The sequence below is a fragment of the Ascidiella aspersa genome, chromosome 5 (genome assembly GCF_963924565.1).
Source record: "Ascidiella aspersa chromosome 5, kaAscAspe10.2, whole genome shotgun sequence".
Taxonomy (NCBI): Eukaryota; Metazoa; Chordata; class Ascidiacea; order Phlebobranchia; family Ascidiidae; genus Ascidiella; species Ascidiella aspersa.
The window spans coordinates 5583451-5611237 of NC_139451.1; the positions used below are offsets into that span (position 1 = coordinate 5583451).

General features: G+C 35.3%; 2 non-coding genes and 1 pseudogene across 2 annotated transcripts; all 3 read left to right on the forward strand.

Annotated features, from left to right (window-relative positions):
- The first annotated feature begins 2743 nt into the window (after window positions 1–2743).
- Window positions 2744–27257, forward strand: LOC146141594 (uncharacterized; annotated as a pseudogene).
- Window positions 8563–8637, forward strand: Trnat-ggu (transfer RNA threonine (anticodon GGU)). Its single transcript has one exon. It is a non-coding gene; the product is annotated as a tRNA-Thr (tRNA).
- On the forward strand, window positions 13427–13501 carry Trnat-ggu (transfer RNA threonine (anticodon GGU)). Its single transcript has one exon. It is a non-coding gene; the product is annotated as a tRNA-Thr (tRNA).
- Window positions 27258–27787: the final 530 nt, after the last annotated feature.

Here is a 27787-nt window from a genome sequence, read left to right on the forward strand (position 1 = left end):
CATACTATTTTGAACCTGGCCTGTAAGACACTCTCTCATGTGACCATCTGTTGAAAATAATAAAGACATGTTGCATTTTAATTAAATTTAAATTGAAAAAAGCAATTGTCGTCCTAATTATGTTTTGTTGAAGTTAAGCTGACAAAAGTTCATTAACAAGAATTTTACTAATTGCGTCGCTACGAAAATGGTTGAGACTGGCTTAGTTGGTTGTGGGCAGGGTTACCATCCATTAAGGCCAAAAATAAGCACGCTACTTCAAAAAAAAAGCACGTTACTGATGACCAAGTGCAAAACCAGGAATATTTTTTGGGGGGTGGGTCCAAATTTTCAGGAATAACAACATAAAATAAAATTCTATAGGCCCACTTTTAATATAGGAGGATAAATGACGCCTTATAGGCCAGGGGCACCAAGCTTTTCTAAAAAAAGGGCGAGACGATTTTAATTCCTGACCATCGGGGGCCGGATAACTATTACGATTTACCGTAAGGAAGTTTTTCTCTCCTATGTCAAAGTAAAAGAATGTATAAAGAACACTCAAAAACAGAAAATAAGACAAACTAGGCACACAACTCAAAGATATGTACGTTTTCTCAGAAATAAGAACATATTTTTTGTAAAACTTTTTTCTAAAATAAGCACACATCTGAGAAATAAACACGATATGGTAAACTTGGTTATGAGTCTAGGTTTAATTGTATCAGGTATACACGTGAAGTAATGTGTTATTCCAGTGGTTCTCAACCTCCGGTCAGAGGACGTGTAAAGGCTTGTCCATCAAGTTTAGACCTTCGCCAGTTCCGTAATTTGCAGCATTGTGACGTAACATAGAGTTAATGGTCAACTTTGGACTTTATCGTACGTCACAATGCTACAAGTATTGTGACCAACTGTTTAAAACTCGTTTAAGTCTTAAACTTTAAGACCAGTCGTACCGGTACGTGAAAAACGTGTAGAACCACGTATAACACGTATGATATCAAAAAGACAGCAGCAAATTGCTCATTAAATTTAAGCTTCCGTTATTAGTTGCCTACTTATGTCGTAATTCCTTTTTGGGGTGACTTTAGTTAAGGGTCACCGGTCCGCAAAATTTGTTTTGAAATCTTACCGGTCCGTAAGCTGAAGAGGTTGAGAACCATGCACTGTGGTACTCAATGTTGTTAATAAAATGCACTAAGTTCGTGAATCTGGCAGAGTCTGACAAAATGTAATGGCAAAACAACTTTTGCGTAGGTGATTTATATGTGGGTAAACATATTTTTTCGTCCATAGGCTTTACGATGTGTTTATGCGTGTGACTGGAATGCTATTAATAAGTGACATATTTCGACAACATAAGCCGTCAGCAAATGTCTATACCCGATACTGCAGTCGAAGTTAATCGCAACATTGTTTTTTTTTAAGTAGCCTAAATATTATCAGATTCACGGTGAAAGGTTCGAAGATTAATGTTAAAATTTCCGAATTTTCGAAACTTGAAAAGTTAACGGTGTGATGTAACGCCATTCAAATCCCTATTGATTTGGTAAAATTGTTTTCTGTTCCCATAATGATGTAAACGAAAAAAAAAAAACTAAAATCGCAAAATGTATAATACATAGGGGCCTAGTTAATAACTATAGTACCAACTGAGGAAAATAGAAAAACATTAGATTTAGGTCTTTAACTATAGTCAGAGAATTAAGGGGTGCGGTATTATTTACAAAATAACTCTGTATGCGCATATTTCGTAATTTGAACCTGTGACGTAACTTCAAGCGCATTAAAATACTTTTCAGTAAATTGGGTAATTAGAATAATTTATTTAGTGCCAATACTGCTATTTAAGGTTTGCTAGTCGAAACCATTGCCTTTATGTTAGGTGTTCAAAGTTCATTGATTTTGAAGACAATGACGTGACAAGGATTTGACTTGTTTTCCGGTGACGTTGATTGTGCTGCTTAACCTGTTTTGTGAATGGGTTTACTGGGAGTCATTTGAAATCAGCCGGAAATCATTCTAACACACGGCCTACAAAACGTTTAAACAAAAACAACCTAAAAAGTTTATTGTATGACGTCACCGACGTCATTGTTACGCTAGTCGAATTGAGGGCATAGCCATCGTTTCTCACGGGAATAAATCAAAGTGTAAATTTAATTGCCTCTACGTCTACGTGTAAGTTTGTCTTTTTTTTATGAGTCGAAACGTTTTTTGTTTGCTTTGTGAAAATTTTAAATTGAATTAAACTGGCTTCGTTTGAAACCAGATGGCAGATACAGGAAAATCAACTATAGCAGGGGTTCTTAAACTGGGATACGTGGACCCCTTGGGACTAGTTTTAGGGGGTACATGAAGGCCAAATTAAATTTTTTAAAAATGATTTTTTTTTAATCAATGACTTTAATTGAAAACGAGTCTTTATTTCCTTTTGTTAAATATATTTATACCTCAAGATTTTTTCCGACAGAAAACAGAGGATTTCTCAAGTGTTTCTATTCAATGAGCTGTTAAACTTTACAAAATTTAAAATTTATAGAAATATGTGCAACAAGTACATCAAAAGCCATCGCAGCCTTAATCGTTGGTAAAAAAAGCAGCTTTAAAAGGGCTAGATTACAGATGTTGATCATATATGACGTGTGTGCATCTTTCCTTCAATATGTGCAATAATTAAAAAAATATTCATGAAAAATCTGTCCTGTGGAGGGAGGTATTGTTTGATAGCTTTTAACTAGTCTTGTTATCAACTAACGAAATGAAGGTAAAAACTGCTGTGCTGTTAAGTTTCTGCATCTGTAGTATCTCTTCAGTCAGTTGTAACCCCACAAAAACTCATCACAAACTTCTTCTGGTATCTTTTGATGGACTTCGGTAAGCTGGAACATTTAGCCTTTATGCGTTACCTGAATTGTACAGCAGTTATACGTTTTCAATACCGAAAAATTTCGGTAAACTTTAAACACAGAGAGGTTATTTAAAGTATAATATTATCTAATTAAATACTTTATGTAGTAATAGGAAAACAATAAAAGTATAGTTAAACCATAAGTTTTTCATGGATATTTTGAAAGATTTTGTATTTGTTTTTGTAAAAGCTATTTTTCCTGTGGTTTTTCACACTTATAAAGTTGATCTAGTATATGAAAAGTTTGATGCCTAAATTTGTATCATTGTTAAAAAATTATTTTTATTTTAAAGTGAGATTAAAGGTTTTAAATTCTGCCTATTAGTTCCATTTAAGGCAGTTAAACCAAATATGAACTAAAAATTACTGTTATATGTTATTGGTTAAACACAAACAAAAATCGTATTAGGGTCGCTAAAATCAGAGTTTTCAGTTTTCATATGCTAGTTTAGAATAACAATTACCGAAAAAACATGCTAAAACTTGAACTAGAAATATCGAACGATTAATTCTCTCTGGTTTGCAATGCAGTAAAGAACCATTGTGTTCTTTACCCTGTTAAAAATGAATAACGAATTATTCGAAACGTTTAAAATGTCTACTTTTATATGGGCTTTGGTATTCATTCTACGTCCAACTACAACCTCAAGCCACTATTTTAAGATTTCTTTTAAATGTTTAAAAATGCGACCTATACTTCTGTATAGGGTTTGGTAGTCTTTCTACATCTAACTATACAACCTCAAGCCACTGTCTTAAGATTTATTTTCGTTTACAAAACGCGACCTATACTCCTCTATGGACTTTTATATTCATTTAACGTCTAACCACTAACTCCAGCTATATTGCTCCAAACTTTATAAACCTTTTTTAAAGTAAATAAGCCTACAGCTAATAACCGTACTTTCGTCAGCATTCTGATACGAAATCCAGCCATTATTTCCCAAAATTTTACTTAGCGTTGTGCCTAAAGTACTTCTTGAATTTTTTTAGGTTAAACCAATTTTTTATTTTCACAGATGTAAAAACACAGGCTGTTTGGTTTAATCAGAGTCAAATCAATAGTCAGTAATTGCTAACAATTTTCACTGCCTCACAGGCCAAAAATGTTGTCCTAAACTTTTTTGTATGAATCAAAGACTCAACTTATTTTATGTTCTATTTGACCAGATGGGATTACGCTGACCGTGCACCAGATCTTGAGGGTTTCAAGAGATTAAGGGAACATGGAGTGAAGGCGGAATATCTGAAGCCGGTCTTCCCAACACAAACATCACCAAACCATTTCTCCATTGCAACAGGTTCGTGCTTTTTGTGTCATTTTAGGACTCCAGGCATAAGACTGAAATACGCACAACATAAACGTCGAAAGAAAATACACACTTCGGAATAAGATCAAAATAGGACTAATACCAATAGTCGTAAAACCTTCTAGCTCAGTGGTTCTTAAACTTGGGGGAGCACAAAATTGGAAGCGAGAAATTAAATTAAGAAATTTAAAACAAGGTTCAGCGCGAGTTTTGTTAAAATTTTAAAAGAGGGGCGTGCCTTGAAAAGTTTAAGAACCACTGGTCAAACTAAATAGTCATTGACTTAACTTAAGTCATTATAATACTGCTGTACACAAAAATGACTCCAGTATTGGATCGGGTCCACTAGTTTTAAAGTTCCATGTTTCTTAGTTATTCAAAATAAGGTTACTGTTTGGTTGCAAGTATTAAGTAATTTGATAAAATTTAAGCATTATGTAGTTAGAAACCTGTGAAAAAACAAATATAACACGCCAGTAAAAACCTGTAAAATGTAAGATATTTTTATAAACCATTAAATAGAATTTTACGAATATTATAACTGTTCAAATATAAGAGTCATTGTACGGTAGAACGTTTTTTATATTTCTTAGAGTTTTCCAGTAATATCATCAGACACATGGTGGAAACAACAAAATGCGCGTAAAAGCTAAATGCAGTGGTTCCCAACCTTTTTTCTTTCGTGGCCCATTTGCGTTGCCAAAAAAATCTGTGGCCCAATAGTTTTATAAAAAAAAACAACTTTAAAATAGGTTTAGAACAAAACACAGGAGAACATATGTCAAAACAGATTATTTATTCAACCATGCATTAGTGAGATACTTGCGGCTGAACAATAAATTTACATTCCTTTTTAATTCCGCCCTAAGCCATTATTCCTGTAAATTTAAGTATTGTGACACAAATGAAACTAAATTTAGCTTTTTTAAATAGTTCTGTGGCCCACCTTAAATGTTCTTATGGCCCACCAGTGAGCCATGGCCAACTGGTTGAGAACGGCTGGCTTGTGAAAGACCAATCCAGGGGTTGGCAAACTTTTTAGCTCGCGAGTCGCATTTTCAAATCAGTGGCCAAATAAAGCGTTTCATAGAGTGGATATACGTGTGGATACAGTGGATATACGAGTGGATGCAGTGGATAAACGTGTTAATAATTAAAAAAAACGACTAATTTTTTTTGCAGGGCTTTACTCTGAATCGCACGGAGTGGTGCATAACACCAACTTTAACAAGAGCGGGAGTGGATTGTGGCCGGAGCAGTCCAACTTTCATACAACACTGAGAAACAACGATTGGTGGGATAATGGAGCAGAACCGATATGGATAACAGCGGTCAACCAAGTATGAAATTAACTAGGCTTGAAAATGAATGTGAGAGCAAAAGGTCTAGTTTGGTAAATCGACATCATTTAAACAAAGTCTTTTCGATACCCACTTGTATCCCGAACCGAGCGTCTACAAAGAGTAACCGTTAGAGTTTCATAGTATTGAAATAACTTTTTTATTTTTTTTTATTTGGGAGATAAAAGAACAATAATTAAATCCTCTAGTTGTGGAAATTCCATCATTTAATCATAATATCAGATTTTGTTAAAAATTAGTTTTGATGACTAAAATACTTATTATATATAATAATACCAAAGTCGACTATAAATAATGAAAGCTGCTAATTGAGCCGAATATATCGATATGGATCCCCGCTATCAAGCACGTATGAAACATAACTAGACGTAGCTGTTTGCCAGTGTTGCAACAAATCATAAGTCCAAGTCATTAATTTTTCAAGTCAAGTTATAATTAATTAGACCATGTCAACCTCAAGTCAAGTTCTTGGCTTAAAATATCGCGTTAGACTACATAAATTGGTAAACTCGTCCGTGTATGAGCATTATATTAACAAAAATGTAATATATAGCAAGCAAAATGTTTTACCTGCAAAAATTCTGTAACGTAACCCGATTTTATTAAATAAATTTAATTTATTTAATAAAAATATTGATGGAACATCAACTATAGCAAGGGTTCCTCAATAGTAGACCCCTTGGGGTACGTGGACTAGTTTTATGGGGTCATTAAGGCCAAATTAAATTTATAGTTGTAATTTTAAAAAAGGAATGATTTTTTTAAACCAAGAGTTTAATTGAAAACGACAGTTTTTTATTTCTCTTGAGAATAATTATACTTTAACATTTTTTCCGACAGAAAACGGCGCCCCCTTCGTCGGCCTTTCGGGGCTACGCTAAAGTAGCTACCTGGTTGATCCTGCCAGTAGTCATATGCTTGTCTCAAAGATTAAGCCATGCAAGTCTAAGTACGACCTCTCGTATAGTAAAACTGCGAATGGCTCATTAAATCAGTTATGGTTCATTTGATCGTACGTTTTACGTGGTTAACTGTGGAAATGCTGGAGCTAATACATGCGTGCTTTTATCAGACCAAAAACCGACCGGGCTTCGGCCCGCAACCTTTGGTGACTCTGGATAACTTTGCGGATCGCACGGTCTCGCACCGGCGACGGATCATTCAAGTGTCTGCCCTATCAACTTTCGTCGGTACGGTACTGGCCTACCGAGGTTCTTACGGGTAACGGAGAATCAGGGTTCGATTCCGGAGAGGGAGCCTGAGAAACGGCTACCACATCCAAGGAAGGCAGCAGGCGCGCAAAGTACCCATTCCCGAAGCGCGGATGGTAGTGACGAAAAATAACAATACAGGACTCTAAACGAGGCCCTGTAATTGGAATGAGTACACTTTAAAACCTTTAACGAGTATCCATTGGAGGGCAAGTCTGGTGCCAGCAGCCGCGGTAATTCGGCCGACATATATTCAATGCTCGCGCGGCCTAAACAGGCTCTTGCTCGCGCGCGCGGCCAAAATATATTCAATGCTCGCGCGGCCTAAACAGGCTCACGCTCGCGCGGCCGAAATGTACTCAATGCTCGCGCGGCCGAAATGTACTCAATGCTCCCGCGGCCGAAGTATATTCAATGCTCGCGCGGCCGAAATGTAGTGAACGCTCGCGCGGCCGAAATAGGCTCTTGCTCGCGCGACCGAAATATACAATGCTCGCGCTGCCTAAATATGCTCTTGCTCGCGGGGCGGAAATATGCCAAAGCCCGAGTGTGCCAATTGTAAAGGACAGTCACAAAAAATAAAGACCTGCCCTCTATGTGAACGTGTAAATGCCCGCCGCGCGGCAAAAAAAGTGTCTAAAAGAAAAATCGAGGATTTCTTAATTATTGCAATTAAATGAGCCGTAAAAAATATTTTCGGTCCTCGTCCATGCGGATCAAAACCATTTCGTTAAGGTCCGCGTTTAAAAAGTTTAAGAACCCCTGAACTGTAGGTAAGAATTGGCTAAAAAACACCCCCACTTGATTTCTACCAAAGGTATTTGACACAATAACTTTAGTCCAAGTCAAGTCATTAGTCCAAAAGACTAAAATTAATTAAAGTTATTTCGCCAGAGATTGAAGTCAAGTCAAGTCATTTTAAAACAGTGACTTAAATGAAATCAATCAAGTCACTGACTTAAGTCATTGCAACACTTGGTATTTAGATACGTGTGCGTATCGAAATGTCTTTATTCAGATGATATTTGGATTTGAAATTCATTTTAAACTCTATTGCTTTTCAGGGCCTTCGCAGCGGCGGTAACCTGTTTCCTGGTAGCCAAGCCAACATGAGCGGAGTCGGAGCCACATTCCAAGTGATGGACACCATCGACACCCCTTCGGACGAACAGGCCTGGCTTGATAGGATTGACCTTACTATGGATTGGTTTACTAAAGAAGACCTAGACATGGTGGCGATGTACTTTGAACAGGTGATTATGATGTTGGTGTTTTATTTATATGCGAGCTAGTTGTGGCCAGGGTTTTAACGCATAAATTTTAACAAATGTTTCCTTAAATTTTAGAGTCTATTCAAGGGGTCGCCATTTTTGTTAACAAGGGTCGGGTAAATGTGGACTGGCCTGCTTGGTGTAAATATAAAGCTGAATATTCACTCATAGTAATGTTACACAGTGCTGCATTGGCAACATGTTTTTACAAAACAAAGTACTCCGGTTTAACGAGACTATCTGCATTCAAAACGAGGTTGACTTAGAAATTTAAACTGCTGTCATATATAAAGACCTTTAGGTAGTCTTGTTTTATTTGTGCAAACTAGTGGGTTTGATTCAATACCAAACTCACTATTAGAAGTCATTACTATTATCATGAATTTATTAATAACACAATAGATTACTCAAGTGGATTCATATCCTAATTCGAATAGAAAAAGAAAATACATAAAGTACTAACAGAATGCACAAAGAATCGGCGTCGTGGTTGATACTTGACTTGCTCCCCTATGAGCCTGTGTAGCTCAGTTGGTAGAGCGACGGTCCCGGTATGGCCGGAGGTCGTGAGTTCGAACCTCACTGCAGGCTAGTTCTTTTTCTTGCCTGGCCCTGCTTGCATTCTGATTGACCGACAGATTCGTTGGGTTTGCGATGGCTTTCGGTGTACATACAAAACAATGTTACTTGAACCGAAACAAACATAATTGACAAACACTAAAAAGTAACCAACGATAAGAGCTCCTACCGCTACAAGGTAAACACCAACTGCCGTAAAGACAACTACAATTTCAAGGCACCGTTTGCTCAGTGACATTTGACCTCAAGCCATAAAACACTAACACAATTATGTTGGCCATAGAACACTTATTGAAATTCACTAGTTTAACAGGTAACATTATATAAACTCTTTTAAAACGTTTTGTTCATTTTACCACAGAAAAGGTTTACGCAATTACACTTTTTAAACTTTTGAACTTTGATAAAGTCCAAAGAATATTTACTCTTTAGATCAGGGGTCGGCAACCTACCGCCCGCGGGCCGGATCATCGCGTTCCCTCAAACAAGTTTTATTACACTTTCCATTAGTAGTATGGATGACGACGTGTGAGCTCGAATTTTAAACCAAACCACGCTTTTTTTCGCGCTTTGCGCCAACACTCTACTGCCTCCTTAAACGTAATTAAACACGTTTTTAAGTGCAAAAACGGTGCGAGGTCCGCCTGATTCACAGTTGTTCTAACATGAAAATAACACAAATCTTAGTCAACTTTTTGTTCGGCCCGCAGAGATCTTTCTGAGTTTGGTTTTGGCCGGCGACTAGAAAAAGGTTGCCGGCCCCTGCCTTAGATCATAATGCCCGGAGGTTGTAGTAATACATACTAAGAATGTCAACCATACAAATGTAGGAGCTTTTTGTGGACGTATTAAATAAATCTAAGATAAAGTTTGTAATTAGGCGTGAAATGGATGTTGTAGTGGACGTTGAAAGAATATCGAAGCTCACACATAAGTGGGTAGCATTTTAATTGTTCGAATGTTAACTCTTTTTGCTGATTTTTGTTTTGTGTTTCAGCCCGACAAGGAAAGCCACTCAGTTGGACCCGACAGCGATTCAATAGTGGACGCCTTTAATCAGCAGAACCATAGTTTATTTGCTCAATAAAGTCGACGAAGTTGACTTGACTGACGACTTGAACATTATCATTGTAAGGTAATCTATTATTATTCAAATTGCTTATCATCTTACTCAGTATAGGTTTGTAAAAAACAGCTCAATTCCCCAAGTTTTAAAAAAGAAGTTTTTGGCCAGAGTGCTGTTTTATATCAACATCAATATCTTTGCCGAATAATTGCTTGTGGCTGGTTCTTGCCAAGCATATTTTTTTACTTTCGTGCCCTTATTAATGAATAGCATTGTTGTAATGGCTTAAGTTGACTTTAGCGCGCTTAAGCTACTGATTTCAAATGACTTGACTTAAGTTTATTGAAAAATGACTTCTGTTGAAAAAAAATGCATTATTTATTGCAAATATTGCTCATAATTGGACAGGTTTACCGATTTTATTAGTTTAACTTTTTATTTTTAAGAGAAGGATTACTCTAATTTTGACTTGACTGTCACTTGACTTGTTAATTATATTGAAAAAGGCTAGACTTATAGACTTGTTTTACAAATGACTGAACTGGGACTTTTACTTCACATCATCTAATCATAAACAAAACTTGTTTAGCAACCACATATGTACTAGTATTAAAGATATGTACCGCTATAAACTACAGTTAATCAGCGGGGTTTCCTGAAGCACATTTTACAACTTTTAATGTGCAATTTGAGCTAAGTGCACTGCCTGCAACTAAATTAAGTAATTTTTTACCTTATCATATACAACCTACAAATGAAAGGTTCAACAATTCAATAAAAAAATATCTTATTGATAAAAAGCAGTCATACAACTGAAAAGTCCATTAAGCCCTACACAATCATTTGCTGCAAACATCCATCCGAGGGATTGAGGAACATCCTTTTAATTCCACAGATGAGATAACATACACACAATGTTTAAAATTATAAATAAATCTAAAAGCATTTTAATAATGTAACTATTATAATTATAATCGTACAAATAGCCTTGTCCTTGTTTATCGATTAATCCCTCATTTTTTATTATATTCTTAATTTTTGGTGATGGTTATACCTATTTTTTTCATGAAAACTTATTTTTAAAATCGTACCCCTAATTTGGTAAAACGCCTTTTTAAATTGCACGTTTTATTTATTTGCGCACTCTTAATACGCTGGCTTCGACGAAGGACATAGTTTAAATGATGACCCCAATCTGAATACCAGTAGAAACGAAGAGGGGAATTGGCTCCAAGGACTTGTTTTTACATACGTCTGAAAACTGCAAAGACCAAAAAAGTGTTTTACCTTTAACCCTGTTTAGCGACCACGGCTTCACTGAGGTGAACAAGATTGACGACGAACAGATTTCCTTGATGAATTACGTCAACATGTCACAAGTAGAGTTCATGTTCTGCTACGCTCCCCTTGCTTTGATAGAACCAGTTCCAGGGTTTATTGATGAGGTCTACGAAGATTTGAAGGGTTGGTGATTAAATTGTAGACGATTGCTCAAAGTGAATATGGAGGAACATATCCGGAATTTTTATTTGAGGGGTGCATTACATTTTTTAGGTTTCACGCCATAAAGTGAGGTTATAAAATGTCTAACCTTTTACTCTTACAAACATATGCAGCTAAAATCCATCTGGATCGCGCGTATCACGAAAAACATGTTTTATTGAGATCTACAACGATTTGAAAAGGTTTTTTTTTTTTTTTTTTTTTGGGGGGGGGGGAATCGCGCATATTACGAAAAAAACATTGATGAGTTCTACAACGATTTGAAGGGTTGGTGACTAAATTGTAGACGATTGCCCAAAGTGAACATAATGCATGGGCGGATCTGGGAATTTGTTTTTTTTTGGGGGGGATTGCATTTTTCTGGGGTGACGTCATAACGTGACTTTATAAAAATGTATCCCTTTACTCTAGTTTATGGGTCACATCGCAGCACCCATAGTATGCACGGGGGAATTTGAATACATTTATAACAAGTCCTGGTTTCCCCCTGAAACTTAAATCCATGAGCACAATAAAATGTGTAAAACAATACTTAAACGCCCTTTGACAGTGACTCTTAACCTTTTATGCCTTACGCCATCCCTCAAAAATAATAAATAGATTTGCGACACCCCGACTGGACTTTTCGTTGAGTGTTTTACTGAAATGTCACTATAAATGGAACTGCAACAACACAATCAACTTGAAACATGTACAAAAATGTCATTGGATACAATGATATCTAATTGTACAAAAATAGTTATATCAAAAAGCTTACCAACTGACCAAACATCAGGTTCTTGAAGATTGTCAAATAGCTATCGGCACCCTTGAGCATTAGAATTGGCACACAAGGGCGCCGCGGCACCCCGGTTGAGAACCACTGCTTTAGAGAAACGCAATAAAGGTAATCGGTAATTTAGTTCATGATGTCATTTGAATATAGCCGTAAAACGCTCAATTTTATGTTCATAAGTGCAATAAAATGCACTTAGATATCATAAGTTAGCAAACTTCTAAGGTCGAAAGTTGCAGGTCATTAGGTCTAAAAAATTCAACTAGATGTATAAAAGAATTCAAAAAATAAAATTATAATTTTTCACTTACTGTGAAACAGTCAAAAAGCATGAAAAATTGCCTCGTGCCTAGTTTGTCAGTGACCCTTGTTTTCTTTCTATCTCAAGTCTATAGCAACATTTTCAGGTTTAATATATTTTTTCACTTTAAATTTTAGCCGTCGATCGCCAGATGAGCGTTTACAAGAGAGAAGATTTCCCAGATCGATTTCACTTCAAGAACAACGAGAGAATCACGTCGATCATAATACTCGCCGACCTTGGCATGTCAATCTACCCGGTGGGAAAATATTTGGTATTTTTCGAAAAATGTCATGTATAAAGGGGCGGGCAAAAACCCAACTTATAAAGATCTCTGCGGGCTGTTAAATTTACCTGTGTAGACTGTACGGATCTCGCTATAACAGCCTCAACGACTGTTAACTAGGAACAAGAGTATTTTGCAATCTACACTCGTTGGAGGAACAAGATTTGCGCAGTTGAAATACACAAAAAAATAAGTTAGTGGAAAAAGTAGTTGAAATAGCCAAAAATATACTATGAGTTAGTTGATTATGAGAGTAAGAGGTAGTTGGAATAGCCAGATAAATATAATTTAGTGAAAAGGGTAGTTGAAATAACCCCAAAATATGAGGAATAGCCTTGTGTCCAGTTTGTGAAATAGCTCGGGGGCCAGATGATATGCGTTGGCTAGATAAATCTGGCCCGCTGGGTGTAAGTTGCCCAACCATGTTATATATAAACAAGGTAAACCCAAGTACAATACAGTAGGCTATACGTGATGGTATTTACTAATTTTAAACATTTTCGTTTTTGCTTAAATATTTGCGTCCCGAATGAGTTCATTAACTTCGCCAGTTGAGTTCATTATCAACGATTTTGTGTTTTTTTTAGTTGTAGAAATTAAACAACGTTATTTAAGTCTCGCTACAAGTGGTTTTTATTACTGTCATGATTAACTGAGAAATTTATCCCTTTTAAAGGTGCTCGCCGCTTTTGTTTCATTAAAAGCTATCGTCGACAACTAAAACTTTTTTAAAAGTGGTGATTTTTTTAATTAATATAACAGAAAGTCTGTTAAACTGCTTCAGGAACCGAGTCAGGTTTTCAAATTTCCTAAACGTTTTTATAGCAACCATGCTTATTCAATGAAAGATGCACACTCATATGTCTCTGAGACTGTGTAGCTCAGTTGGTAGAGCGACGGTCCCGGTATGACCGGAGGTCGTGAGTTCGAACCTCACCACAGGCTACTATAGTTGTTTTTCTCGCCTGCGTAGTTTGCATCATTGATCGACAGATTTTATTAGTCTGCGATGGCTTTCGGTGTACAACTATGAATATTTGAGACTTTTTATTAGTTTAAATTTCTTAACAACCTTCTAAAGTCCTTAATGATCCGTTTTTAGGTGTTTCCCTGGTTCCACATCCACACGGGTGAACACGGTTTTGACAACGATGAAATCGACATGAGGTCTTCGTATTATAGCATCGGACCCTCGTTTAAGGTATGTTGTGTAAAGCAACTTTAATAATTGCCAGGTGTTAGCTCCTTGACACCCACAGAAGGATCCCTGGCTCTTAAATGCTGCTTTGCAGTGTTGTAATGACTTCAATTTTTCAAAAAGACTTAAACTGACTGTTTTTTGGGTAAAATAACATGCTTTGGGTTGAAATAAGGTATTTTCGTTAACCTTTTTAATGAAATTGGATAATTTATCCTATTTTTTCTTATCAAACAATTTATTTGCCATGTGTTACGTTTTTGCTATTTTTTAACTGTTTCTTAAAAACGTCAAAATATATTACCTTTTTCTCTATAATATCTGAAAGGTAGCATCGTACAAAATAATATTTTTGGCCATGTTTTTGATACAAGTTTTGAAAATATTCTGTTTACATCCTTAGAAAACTTGTTTACGTAGAAAAACCTTGCCATCGATGGGTTCGAGTCGATTCACATTTACGAACTGATGTGTCATTTACTTGGATTGGAGCCAGCTCCGAACAACGGATCTCTTGACGTCTTGAAAGGAACATTGAACTTAGATTCAGGTAGTAGAGTGTACATGCTATTTAGAAAATAAAATTGTTGTAAAGATAACAAGATTCAACATGTAGTCAAAATGTATTTATCGTCATTTAAAGGAAATTGACCTTTTATTTGACAAAAATCAACACCTGGAAATCTTGAAACTATAGATAAATCTAATCACATTTTAAATCACTGTCTTTAATTACTTTTTAGTTCGATCTGAAGCTTTATCGTCATCTATATAGGCCAGCTTTGTTACAAAATGTTAAACTGAACTGAAATCTAAGTGGCGTTAGTTAAGTTTTCGATGTTTAAGGAATTATAATCATTTTTTGCCGTGAAACCATTTTTTTCGTTGCGTGAGCACCATAATTTGTGAGTATACAATTGTGGCTGGCATGGTTTTGCTTTGTGTACCATTATGGATGTCCTATAACATAAAAACTCATGATGTTGTGTTTATACTGCGCTGATTCGGTTTATATATTTTATTTTTATTTTGAAATCAGGAAATTTGTTAACATTTTTTTCAAACTATGTTTTGAAAAAGCTACAACTGTTTTATATGGCTATATTTGTGTTTCAGACGCAACAACGCCTAATGTTGTTACAACCAGCGGCTGTTCAACATTTTCGACGCCATCTTGTTTCTTTTTTGTGGTCTGCTTGTCATTTCTGTCGTTTTTAGCGAGTTAATAACTTAATTTTAAATTTTAAACCTAATTTGAGGTCACAATTAATTGTCACACATAATACGAATAAATATGAAAGATATCCGAACCTTGCTTTTTTTATTATAGTTTTAGAAATATGTTTTAGGAACATGAAAAAAATTTTTAGTAATTTTACAAAAAAAATCGATAAAAGATTAGAAAGAAATTATAAAAAGCAAATAAAAAATCGCACAAATATACATAATAAAGTAAATAACAATCTAATACACCTTAGTGCGTGGTAAGTGTATTTACATGTCCCCAATATATTTTACATCTCACTAAACCTTAAACTTTGTATTGATCATTAACTGTAAAAAAAACGCTCATTTTAACTAAATTAGCGTAAACTCCAGCAGTGTAGGTCTCGATATACTTTCAGCAAAATCATCTATCCTAAGAATGACGTCATTAGGTATCAACCACATGACGTGACGTCATGACTCATCAATCACGCGAAATTACGTCATAACGGTCGGTAGTGAAACAAGTATCATAATGATTGGCACCGCAATGACGGTACAATGTTCAATGCAGAAAACATCAGGCAAATATTTGCTTTAGCTGAAACTAAAGGCTTTAATGAGCAACTGGCCGTAAAACAGCAACAGTCTTAGCCGTTTACCAACCGTTCTTGTATAGCTTCTTAACAAGCTTACCGTTATGAATACGGTGCCAGTGCTTTTTTTGCTTTTTGGTTTGTTTATTTGCAACAAAGCGTTTGTACACGTTGATAAGGTAAAGACTCACCATAAGCTGTTGTTGGTCTCCTTTGATGGCTTAAGGTATGTGTGTGTTTGATTGCATAGCTCTATATTCCTTGTTGTTTTTTTTGCTGTTTTAATTTTAATATAACCCACTACATAGACAATAGAGTAATTTATAAGCTTTTTTCTTTCACTTTGTCTTTTGTTGGGACCAATGGTTAAAGAAATGAAACTATTTTCGTCTAGAATCTACACTACAGAGTACGATACATTTTCGCTGACTTCATGAATCTTTTTTTGTAATCCCTGTCAATATCTTGTCGAATCTGCCCTAAATTTAATAAGTTTCATTTCCAGCTGTTTTACCCTTTTTAACATTTGCATAAGACTCAGTATTTCATTCCCAGCGTAAACCTATGACAAGGTCTTAACTTATAATTGACTTGCTCAAATAATGACTCGATTATTTCAAAATGACAGGTTTACAACACTAGTCCCACGTAATTTTAAGGTGTACATGCCAAAATTTTTGTCTTGTTTGTTTAATTCTGCAATCGTTTTGAATTGTTTTTATGTTTACCATCTTGAAACATTTGTTATTTTTTGGGGGAGGTTATTTACAGTTAAAATTAAAATTTTGCCGTATCTTATTTTTCTTGCACTAGGAGCATTTGTACTTGCTTTTGTACAGGTGGGATTACGTGGACAGAGCCCCGGAACTCGAAGGCTTCAAAAGGTTGAGAGAAAACGGTGTAACTGCCGAGTTTTTGAAACCTGTTTTTCCAACGCAAACATCTCCAAATCATTTCTCGATTGCAACAGGTTTGAAGTCGTTTTGACGTTTTATTGCGAAAACTGTTATTTTCTCATTTTTATTTCAGAAAAAAAAATATTTTAGCTACACCAGTTTTCAAATCATTTGAGGTATTTCCAGCGTTATTAACAAGTAATCTTGAAATGTCCAAGTTAAGTCTTTTGCAATAATAGCAAATCATGTTCAAGTGAAGTCGTTATTAAAGCAGGTCAACTAAGTCAAGTTATTGACATAATATTAAACCGTTAAGCTAGTAAAATTCGTATATGAGCAATATTACTTTATGTGCAAAAAATGATAAAAATTGCTCTATGCTATTAAAAAAATTAATGAAAACAATCTATTCCAGCCCAAATTATTAGGCAAGTCATTGGCTTGAGTCATTACAACACTGGGTACTTAAATATATAATAAAATCTGTATAATGAAGACAGTATTACGTATTATAGTTTTTAGGGCCTTTAAATAATTCTGTGTTCGTAACTATTTTTGTGTTTTTGTCTTCGTTTTGCATATAAAACATCTGTTTTATTTGAGTTTTTGCTTATATTATTTGGATTAGTTACCAGCTCTAATAGTTATATATATGATGTTTATGACAAGGACTTTACTTGGAAATGGCCTGCTCTATTTATGACTTGACTGGGACGTGACCTAATTGTTATTTATTCAAAAAACTTGTCCTGGATTTAAGTGTTTTTTACAGCTGAGTCTTAAGTCATTTCAAAATGACTTGCGTAAAAAGACTGGTGAGTCAAACATTAGCACGACAGTAACACATTATAAGTCAACGTTGGGCCGCGTTTACTGTGATTGGTAAACGCTTAATATGACCCCGAGCTAAGTGTTTGGCCTTGAAGTAATGTTGGTTTAATAGGGGCGTAGCTCCTGTGGTGTTTCGATGAAGCGTAAGTCACACTGCTAACTACCGACATCACTTCGAACTTAACAAACAACGCAGGGTCCGACTCACACAGTGTTTGTCGACTTTTTTTCGCTGCGTTTAAAAAACATGTCAGTGTTGAAATGACTTAGTTCAATGACTTGATTTATGTGCACTATAGTCACTGTTTTTAAATGAGTTGACTTAACTTAAGTCTTTTCCGACAAAAAGTGCTTTTCTTAAGCATTTTGTTGTTTATAAAATTGAGCTACTTATCCTAATTTTTGTACATAAAAAAACTGCCTGCTATAAGCCCATATTGGGGTTTTCTTATATTTTAGGTTATTTTTTGCTTATTGTATAATCGTACAAGTTTAACAATTCAAATAATTTAACGTTTTTTTTATGACAAGGAGGTCACTTGAAGTTGACTCGAAATTGTGACTTGTCTGAAACTTGACTTAGGTAGCTGATGACTTGGACGTTATTTTTCTCTTTATAGTATTTTTGTAACCTAAAAAACAAACATTATCACTTTACAAATTTAATTATTATGATCCTTGTCTTCCTATTTGTCCTACAGTTTTTCAAAATTTTGACGAAATCTCGCTCAGATCCAATCTTAATAAATCTAACCATGGTAACCAGTGTTGTAAACAAGTCATTTCGAAACAACCCAAGTCAAAGTCAAGTATTTTCAGACAAAAACAAGTCAAGTCTCAAGTCATTAGTAGTGCATGTCATTCAAAATTAAAATCATATAAAAAAACAAGAAAAGGCAACATTTTAATTTCTGATCGTTTTATGTTACCAACTAAGATAAATTATAAAGTCAAGTCATTTGTCCAAAAGACTTAAGTCAAGTCGAGTCATTTAAAAACATTGACTTAAGTGCACGTAATTTAAGTCATCGACTTAAGTCACTTTAACCGACTCCGTCGCCCTGCTTTAAAAAACTGTTAAAATCGTTTTTCAGGATTATTTCCGGAATCGCACGGAGTCGTCCACAACTGCAATTTTAATGCAAGCGAGGGAGGCATTTGGCCGGGATCCAATTTCTACAGCACCCTTACGGTTAACGAATGGTGGGATAACGGCGCCGAACCAATATGGATTACGGCGGTAAAACAGGTAAAAGTTTTCAGGATTACAATTATGTTGTTTTGCCAAAACTTTACCTTGTAAATATACAAAACAAACTTTTATTCGTTTTACTGTCTATTTGAAGATAATTTTTTTGGCCCTAAAGCGCGATGGTGTGTAAGTCATCAACTGTATAAAGTGCAACTTTTGTTAAATTAGCACAAAACTGCCTTTAATTTAAGCATAGTCGTTTTTTTATTGCTTTGCGCGATTAGAAGACACCTTTTTTATTTAGCTTTCGTATTGAAAGTAACACCTACCTACCCAACCTAAACCTTTATTAAAATAAACGAACAGTGTGGTATTCTTCGGGTTACTTTTTTATAACGTCACGCTTGTACATAACTTTGGAAAGCCACAAATAACAGGGACACCCCAAACTCGGAGTCCATGTCGCAATTTAACTTTATTTTCGATCCCCACAGGGCCTGCTTAGTGGTGGTAACCTGTACCCAGGCAGCGCTGCCAACATGAGTGGTGTGGGGGCGACTATACAAGTCCTGGAGACAGCTCAAACACCAACCGACGAAGAGGCCTGGCAAGCCAGGATTAATGAAACAATGAGATGGTTCACTGTGGAAAACCTAGATATGGCCGCGCTTTACTTTGAACAGGTTTAGAAAACTATAAGTGAAGTTAAATGCAGATAATAATGACTCCTAAGGGCGAACAAAACGTTAGTTATGTTAGTTTCAGTGAAAATATTTTCTAGTTTGCTGATCACATATATATTCCAGTAACAGTAATCTGTTGATGTATATAGCAACACTCATACGATAGCGCATCCTGGTGATTTGTGCAACGCTGCACTCAGTAAGCTTTTAGTTAGTAATGGTTTGTTTTAATCACTGTTACTAAAAATCGTAGCAGTTTCAGCAAAATAAACTCGCTCCCTTAACCCAGTTTGAGCACCCCTGCACTAAAGTGTTATATTAAAAAACGGCACGCTGTTTGTCAACCACTGCTGTAGGATATCTTCAGTGTTTTAATAACTTAAGTAAATAATTTGATTTAAGTGCACTTAAGTCACTGTTTTGAAATAACTTAACGATTTGTCTCTTATAAGCAAAATAAGTTTACTTAACCTACATTTTTTGGATAAATGACCTGACCTTTAAATACATGACTAAGTAAAATATAATGTTTCCATTAAGCAATTTTATAAAATTGAATATAATGAATATAATTTTACCTTTTATTGCTCGTTCTAATCGAAGTTATTGCTCGTTCTAATCGAACGAGTTTACCAGTTTTAATAGTTTAACGTTTTAGATTTATGACAAGGACTTGACTTGAAGTTGACTTGACTTTTTATTTATTCGAAAAGACTTGACTTGGACTTAAAGTTATTTTACGAATGTCTCGAATCGGACTTAAGTCAATTCAAAATGACTTGCTTACAACACTGGATATCATATATTCAAACTATTTATTTCGTCTCAGCCAGATGTTCAGAGCCATCGTGTTGGTCCGGACGATCCAAGTATAGCTGAAGAGAGTCTTCCACTCATCAGTCGAACAATTGTACGTTTGCTGGACAAAGTAGAAGAAGTCGGTTTGACTGACCACTTGAACATTATTATAACAAGGTAAGCATGAGGTCTTCGGAAAGGCCTAGAGAAATCAGGATTTTGGTGCAAGCAAGGCCAGGCTAGAAAAACAACTGGCCTGCTGAGAAGTTCGAATTTGCGACCTCGACCAAACCGGGAACTTTGCTTTACCAACTGAGTTACCCAAGCTTAGAGGAGAAGACGTTGAGAAACAACCATAGCACCATTGCCTGCTGCATCCTTTTAGTAAAACTAGCCTGTTCGAACACAATATTGCATTTGAAGTCGCAATTCTAAATTTTGGCTAATGCTCTGTTTGGGAATTTGCAATGTTCCCATTTTGTTGTCCCTAATTTCATTCCGTTGAAATAAACTTTGTATCGAAATCGCAAATTTCGTTTCGGGACCAATATTGAGAACAAATTATTCTCAAAATTTTCGTCAGATGGGACGTTATTTTCTTTGTCAATTTCAAATAAATATAGGTGTCCGTAAGGATGGTATTTTTTAAGGGGCCGTGTCTAAAATAGTATTGAGAACCACTTCTTAAACTTTAAAGAAATAATAATAAACGAAAATCATAAACGAAGTTTAATTCACTTGATTAAGTATTTGGGCTTGAATCAAAAACATGCAACTGATTAATAAAGTGGAATTTGACGTATACTATTTTCTCTCGTTTTGTTTTTTGGTGAAACCACCCACACAATAGTTGTATTTTTGCGATTTATTTCATTTGAGTGAAATGAGTAAAGAAAATAACACTCACCCATAATTATTGTCAATTAAATTCACCGAATCGCTTTTATATGTAATTTACCAAAAATAGAAAAAACACTCATCTACATTTTTCTCGAAGGAATATACTCACAAAATTGGAATAATTTATTTTACGTCGTTCTATAGATATTTTCAGTATTGTTGTGATATAAGTTAATGGCTTAAATGCCTAAATGTACTTAAGTCACAGTTTTCAAATTGACTTAAATGCACTTAAGTCACTGTTTTCAAATATACTTAACTTATTTTTTTTTTTCAAAATACTTAACTTAGGTATTTAGACCAAAATAATTTGTCTTTACTTAAGTTCTTAAGACAGCAGGTGACTTGACTTGGACTTAAGTCATTTTGTCAACTAACTTATTTTCGTTAAATATTTTTTTTAATAAATTGGATTATTTATTTACTTCGTGCACGTGAAACAATTTTCCCGCTGACTACTACATTTTTGGTATTTTAAGTTGAGTTATTGTTCAGTTATATAATTAATCGGACGCGTTTACCGACTTCAATAGTTAAGGTCTGATTTTTTATGTCAATGACTTGACTTAAAGTCGACTTGCTCTCATAATAACTTGACTGGGACTTAACTGGTTATTGTTTGAAAAGACTTGATTTGGACCGAAGTTATTTTACAAATGACTTGACTTTCAAAATAAATTATTCACAACACTAGTTAACATGATTAGATTTTTTGAGATTGGTTCTGAGCGAGATTTCTCGAAAATATGAGAAAACTGTAGAACTATTAGAAGAAGAATTATATTAATTAAATTTAAATTTATTTATGCTAATATTTTGTTGTTCTTCACTTGTTATTTTTTGCAAAAAAAAACATATTTTGTTGTTCTTCACTTGTTATTTTTTGCAAAAAAAAAAAACAACTTAACTTGGACTTTGGTATTTTTCAAAGAATCTCAGACGTATTATTTCAAGATGTTTTACAACACTGAACATTTTCCTCCCTGTGATTTTTAGTGACCACGGCTTTACAGAAATCATCAAAGACCGAAGCGAGCAAATCTCGCTGGCGAATTACGTGAACATGTCAAACGTCGAGTTTATGTTCGCATACGCACCTCTGGCTTTGATTGAGCCATCACCTGGACACATTGACGAGGTTTACAACGATTTATTGGGTGAGAAATGATAAAACTGTGCTTTGGAAAATTGCTTAGATGCACAATTACTTGGGCTGGATGTAATCATATTTTTAACAGAATCTGCAATGATAGAGATTATACTAAGTATAAAGCTAAGTAAATAGAAACTTCGTTTGCTTGGTTGTTATATGAATTATTTAGATGTAAAGTAGAAAAAACAGTGTTGTAATTACTTAAGTCAATGTTTTCAAATGGCTTGTTTTGACTTAAGGTTTTTGGGTTAAACGATTTTACTTGACTTAAGTTATTTAGATAAATGACTTGACTCAGACATAAGTCATTTTCACATGTCACTTAAGGTACGTTAAAGGTACTTTACTTACCGGTATACAATTTTAGTAAAATTGAGTTATTTAGGCCAATTATTAAATGTTATAAATGTTAACTTGCAGTTTGTTTAGTTTTTTGTCCACCACGCGGTAATTCTAGTGTTAAATCGTACAAAACCTAAATATTTTACACATTTTTTCAGCCGCCGACAGAAAAATGAGCGTCTACAAGAAAGAAGACTTTCCCGAACGCTTTCACTTCAAGGATAACGATCGGATAACTTCGATTATAGTGTTGGCCGATCTTGGATACGCAACTTACCCGGTAAGTTTTGCCAGATACCGGTAAACGTTACAGCATCACTATTTTTTAAGCGAAAGCGTTGTGGTAAGAATGAGATATTTACACATGCACTTTGTTTGATATGGTAGTGTAGATCCCCTTCAAACTGTTACTTGTACTAACATAATGCAGTAAACATTAGTGTCATGCTTGTGTGCCGACTTGCTTCTCTCTGAGCCTATATAGCGTGGTCGGTAAAGCGACGTATAACTGGAAGTCGTAAGTTCGAATTTCACCACATACATAGTTTAACGAGCAGGGTGCAGCAGGCAATGACTTTATGTGGTTGCTTCTCTACTCGTTCCTCTATGAGGCTGTGTGCACAGTTAGTAGGGCGACGGCTGCCATATGGCCGTGGGTCGTGAGTTAGAACCCTACGACAGATTAGTTCTACAAAGATGATGTAGCAGGCAAAGGTGCTAAATCCTTGGTTCGGAAAGTACAATTTTTTGGCTTTTTCTTACCCGAAACTTGGGATTTGAAAATACAAGAATGTGTATATTGCAACAGGTGAGACATTTACCACCGTAGACTAATTCTAACTCCATTAAATCGACACTGAACAAACTGTCTTAGCATTTTCAAGTTCGTATCGTCAGATCGCCAGATTTTATTTACATTAAAATTATTAGATATAGCTACACTTTTAATGAATACAGCCCACAGCGCAGCAAAACATGTTTATCTATTAGGTGTATTTCGAGCAGCTGGCGATTATCAGTTGTCGACTTAACTAGCTATACCGGCCAAGCAAGGAAAATTAAGTTGGTGAAATATTTAAAACTTTACCATAAATCGAACACGCTACAATCACAAGAACAACTAGACACGCGGCGCTGTCACATTTGCGTTTTTTTGCTGTTGCGAAATTGAAACATTTTTTTACGGTTTTTCCAAGAGTTACAAAATTGAAACATTTTTTAAGGTTTTTCCAGGAATTTTTGTCAACACCGGAGAGCATGGCTTTGACAACGACGAAGTGGAAATGCGTGCTTCATATTTCAGTATCGGTCCATCCTTTAAGGTAGGTTGTGCTACAGAATAATCTCGTCAATCTGCAATCCTCTTCTATAGTGTATACCGATTGAAATATCTATACTTTTACCCGGCTCACCTGTATAATTGATCCAAAAGAAGTTTTATGTGTTTTAAAAAGAGTTGTAGATCTTTTTTTAAACCTCTGTGTTTTTTTAACTGGGATATTTGGAACAAGAATAGACTCTCATATAACCAACGACAAATAATAATATTAACGTTTTAAGAACTGTAATACTAGGCTGTGGGGATATTTATCTACCTTTAAAAAGTAAAATCTGCATACCAAGCATGTCTGGTGAGCATAAATGCTTAGCGGAATGTCAAATGAATTATGCCTTGTGAGCCACTGTTGCAATGACTTAAGTCAATATTGAGTGTAATTAAGTCACGGTTTTCAAACGACAAATGACTTAGGTTAAAATTAATTTTTTATTTAAGCATTTTTCTTTATAAAATACGGTTATTCAACTTAAGTTTTGTACATAAGACAACTTTCTAATATATGTTGTGTTTTGTGTTATTTTTGTTGAGTCATAGCTGATATTCGGACAAGTTTACCAATTTTAATAGTTTACCGTTTAATTTTTATGTCAAGGACTTGACGTAAGATTTCTCTAATTATGACTTGACTTGGACTTAAGCTTTTACAAAAATCACTGACTTGGACTTAAGTTCTTTCATAAATGACTTGACTTGGACTTCAGTTTTTTTTTAAATGACTTGACCGGGACTTGAGTCATTTCAAATGACTTTTTTACAACACTGTGGTTTTGTATAATTCATGTTTAATCCACTTGTAGCGTCTACGGCACAAAACAATAAGTTGTTTTAGTTTTAATATTGTTTCACAATATATTATTTAACACAGTGGTATCCAACCTTTTTATTATCCGAACCAAATTTAGACAAACTGAAATCAGCATAAACATGCGAATACAGTTTGTTTTCAGAAAAGATATGCTGTACTAAATAAAACAAGCGATTTATGCGTAGATTATACAACTCCGTGAACTGTGTCTGCACATGTGCACCAAAACGAGATGTTTAAATTAATTCTTGCGCTTAGGGTTAACAATAAAACGCTACACGTTTTAGTTTGTTTTAACATTTTATTACACTTATTTCGCCCGTTTAAACCACGAGCTCGATGAAGTCACTAAAACAGCAGGAATTGGTGAGTAATGGCGACCCCGTAAAAGCTTTAGGCGACCCACAGGTTGTATTGTGCTTGCAGGACGATAAACCAAGGGCCAAAAGCAAAGCAAAAACTAAGAATAGCATATATTTTAGCAAGATAAAAATTGTCAAATGCAACTTTAAGTCGCATTTGCCTTTTAGACAATTCTTTATTGTTAAATTGCCTTTTTGATGTCAATAGTTAGCTGTTGTTTTTTTACCAATTTCCAAGTAACAAAAATAAGCCGAAATTTGGCTAACCAGTTTGAACGAGGCTTTGACATATCCGACCAATTCCTGGCTACAACCAGAGTAATTCAGAAAACAGTTTTCCGTATTTTGTGACGCAGAAAAACCTTGCCATCGATGGATTTGAGTCGATTCACATTTACGAACTGATGTGTCATTTACTTGAATTGGAACCAGCTCCGAACAATGGATCTCTTGAGGTGTTGAAAGGAACATTGGAAACGTATACAGGTGTGACAAGAGAAAGTATAATCATAAGTAGTGGTGGGATTCAAACTTTTGTTAGTCGGTGCTATCACAAAAGTCATGTATTTCAGCCGGTTATGTTACAAAAAGTCATATTTTCCGGGAAATAATTAAAGTAGTTGCAAGAACAGCACGCAACCCAGGTTCCAGGCAATATGGCGAACTGCGAACCGGCTTAATCCCATCACTGCTAACAGCTAAACTAAAAAGCAGCAGTCGTCTCATGACTTGTACTTATGACGCAACAATTAAGTTTTCAGCCAAACAATCACAAAATAAAAATTACTACAATTATAAAAATTAACACTTGTATAATTGCTATACGTGCAAACTTTACCTTTTTACATTTTGAAAAAAACAAAACACGTAAGCTACTTGGATTTCAAAATCGGTATATCGCATAAGATGCAAAAAATCCATCGACAGTAACCAGGAATTCTAAATTTCGCGAGACGGTTCTATAGAACCGGTGCGAACCGGCTGAATCCCACCACTGATCATAAGTAAATATGCTGTTGCTACCAGGCTGTGTTGTAATGACTTAAGTCAAAACGTAAGTGCACACGTCACTGTTTTCAAATGACTTGATTTGAACCGAGTCTTTTGGGCAAAGTGACTTGACCTGACTTGACTTAAATCTTACAAATGGCATGGGTTAAAGTAAAGTGTTTTAGTGAGCAGTTTTTGATAGACTTGGGTTATTTTTCTTTGCCCTGAAACAATTTAGTTATTTTTTGCTTCAGTTATTAATAATATTCGTATGAGTTCACCAATTCTAATAGTTGAACGTTTTATTTTTATGGCAAGGACTTGAAGTTGACTTTCTCTAATTATAAATTCACTGAGAAACAAAATACAGAAACCTTGTTGCATTTATGTAGTAAAAATAGTTAAAAAAAAAAGCTTTCTTGAGTCACTTCACTCAGTTTATATTGCTCGAGTATATTGACAGTTCGTAAAGTTGCATGGTGATTCAAGCCGCTAGAATAAAGCCGAATATGGTCGAATGGCGTCAGGCATGCGCATAGCTTCAAGTAAAATCAAATGAGATACGCCAAGACCGCTTGGTTTAGGCGTTGTCACACGTCAGGGAATCCAGGTCACGTTCTTTATGACGTCATGGGTAATATTAGGAAATAGTATATGTTACTTCTATACACGTATTTGCAAGAAGTGATCTTATTTCATTCACGATGTTGAATAAGCTCATTTCATAAACAAAGAACAATACATATTTCTTTGGGAAGCAAAATCGGTCATTTAGATCCGTCCGATTGATATTTAATAATATAGCCTTATGGCGACTCTATGCATGCAGTCTCCCTCTAACAAAATTCCTGACGTGTAACAGCTCTAGGGTTGCCAAATTAATGTCACACTCGAGTTACCGCACTGCAGATGACGAAGCGTACAATTTCCTGTTTTGCGCACGGTACGTTTTGGCCGTTGTTTCTTGTGAACATGTTATACACACTTCTGTAACCTCTTCGGCCACCCTGTGTTATGAAATACATTAAACAAGCTAACAGGGCAACTAGTTGTCGGTAATATACTACATGAAATGCCTTATACAAAAGCATCATCGCTACTACCTTTAAACATTGGGCAACATTTTTTTGTTTTTTAGACACAACAGCTGTTACTGATGGTATGTCAGATACGACAGTTCCAGATCTTACATCAGATACGACAGTTCCAGATCTTACATCAGATACGACAGTTCCAGATCTTACATCAGATACGACAGTTCCAGATCTTACATCAGATACGACAGTTCCAGATCTTACATCAGATACGACTCTTGGCGATACATTTAGCACCACAAGCCGAACTAACATAATCCATGCATCGACCAATGTTGTTTTGATTATGCTGCTATCGCTGTGCTTTTTAGGCTGAGACAAATTTTGCATGTGTGGCCCTTTCTGTCTGAGCCTGCTTCTCATTTCACGTTTTTGAGGGCCAATAAAAAACTGTAGCTCTAATTCTTCATTCATTTTACGAAAAGTATTATTAAACTTATGTGATTTGACATGCAATTTTGGAATCGTGTTTAGTTTCATATTTGCATCAACTTATGACTTTTTTTTGCAGAGAAAGTTTTCTGTGAATTATTTAACTGTATTTAAATGTCAGTATAATTTCTGCAAATTTCTGTGTTCTCACTATGTTGAAACTGAATAAAGAGTTATTCGAAACGTTCATAAAATACTAAGTACTTCTGTATGCGCTTTGATATTCTTACTACAACCTCCAACCACTACGCTCCAAATTTAAACGGTGTTTCACGAAATTTATTATAATGTAACATACACAATCCTTTGCAAAAGTCGATACAATATCTTCAAAGGTTTATTCTTTATTTATTGACGTTTGGCTACGTGGTCATTAGACTAATGAATACTTGTGACATTCGAATATTTTTCTGC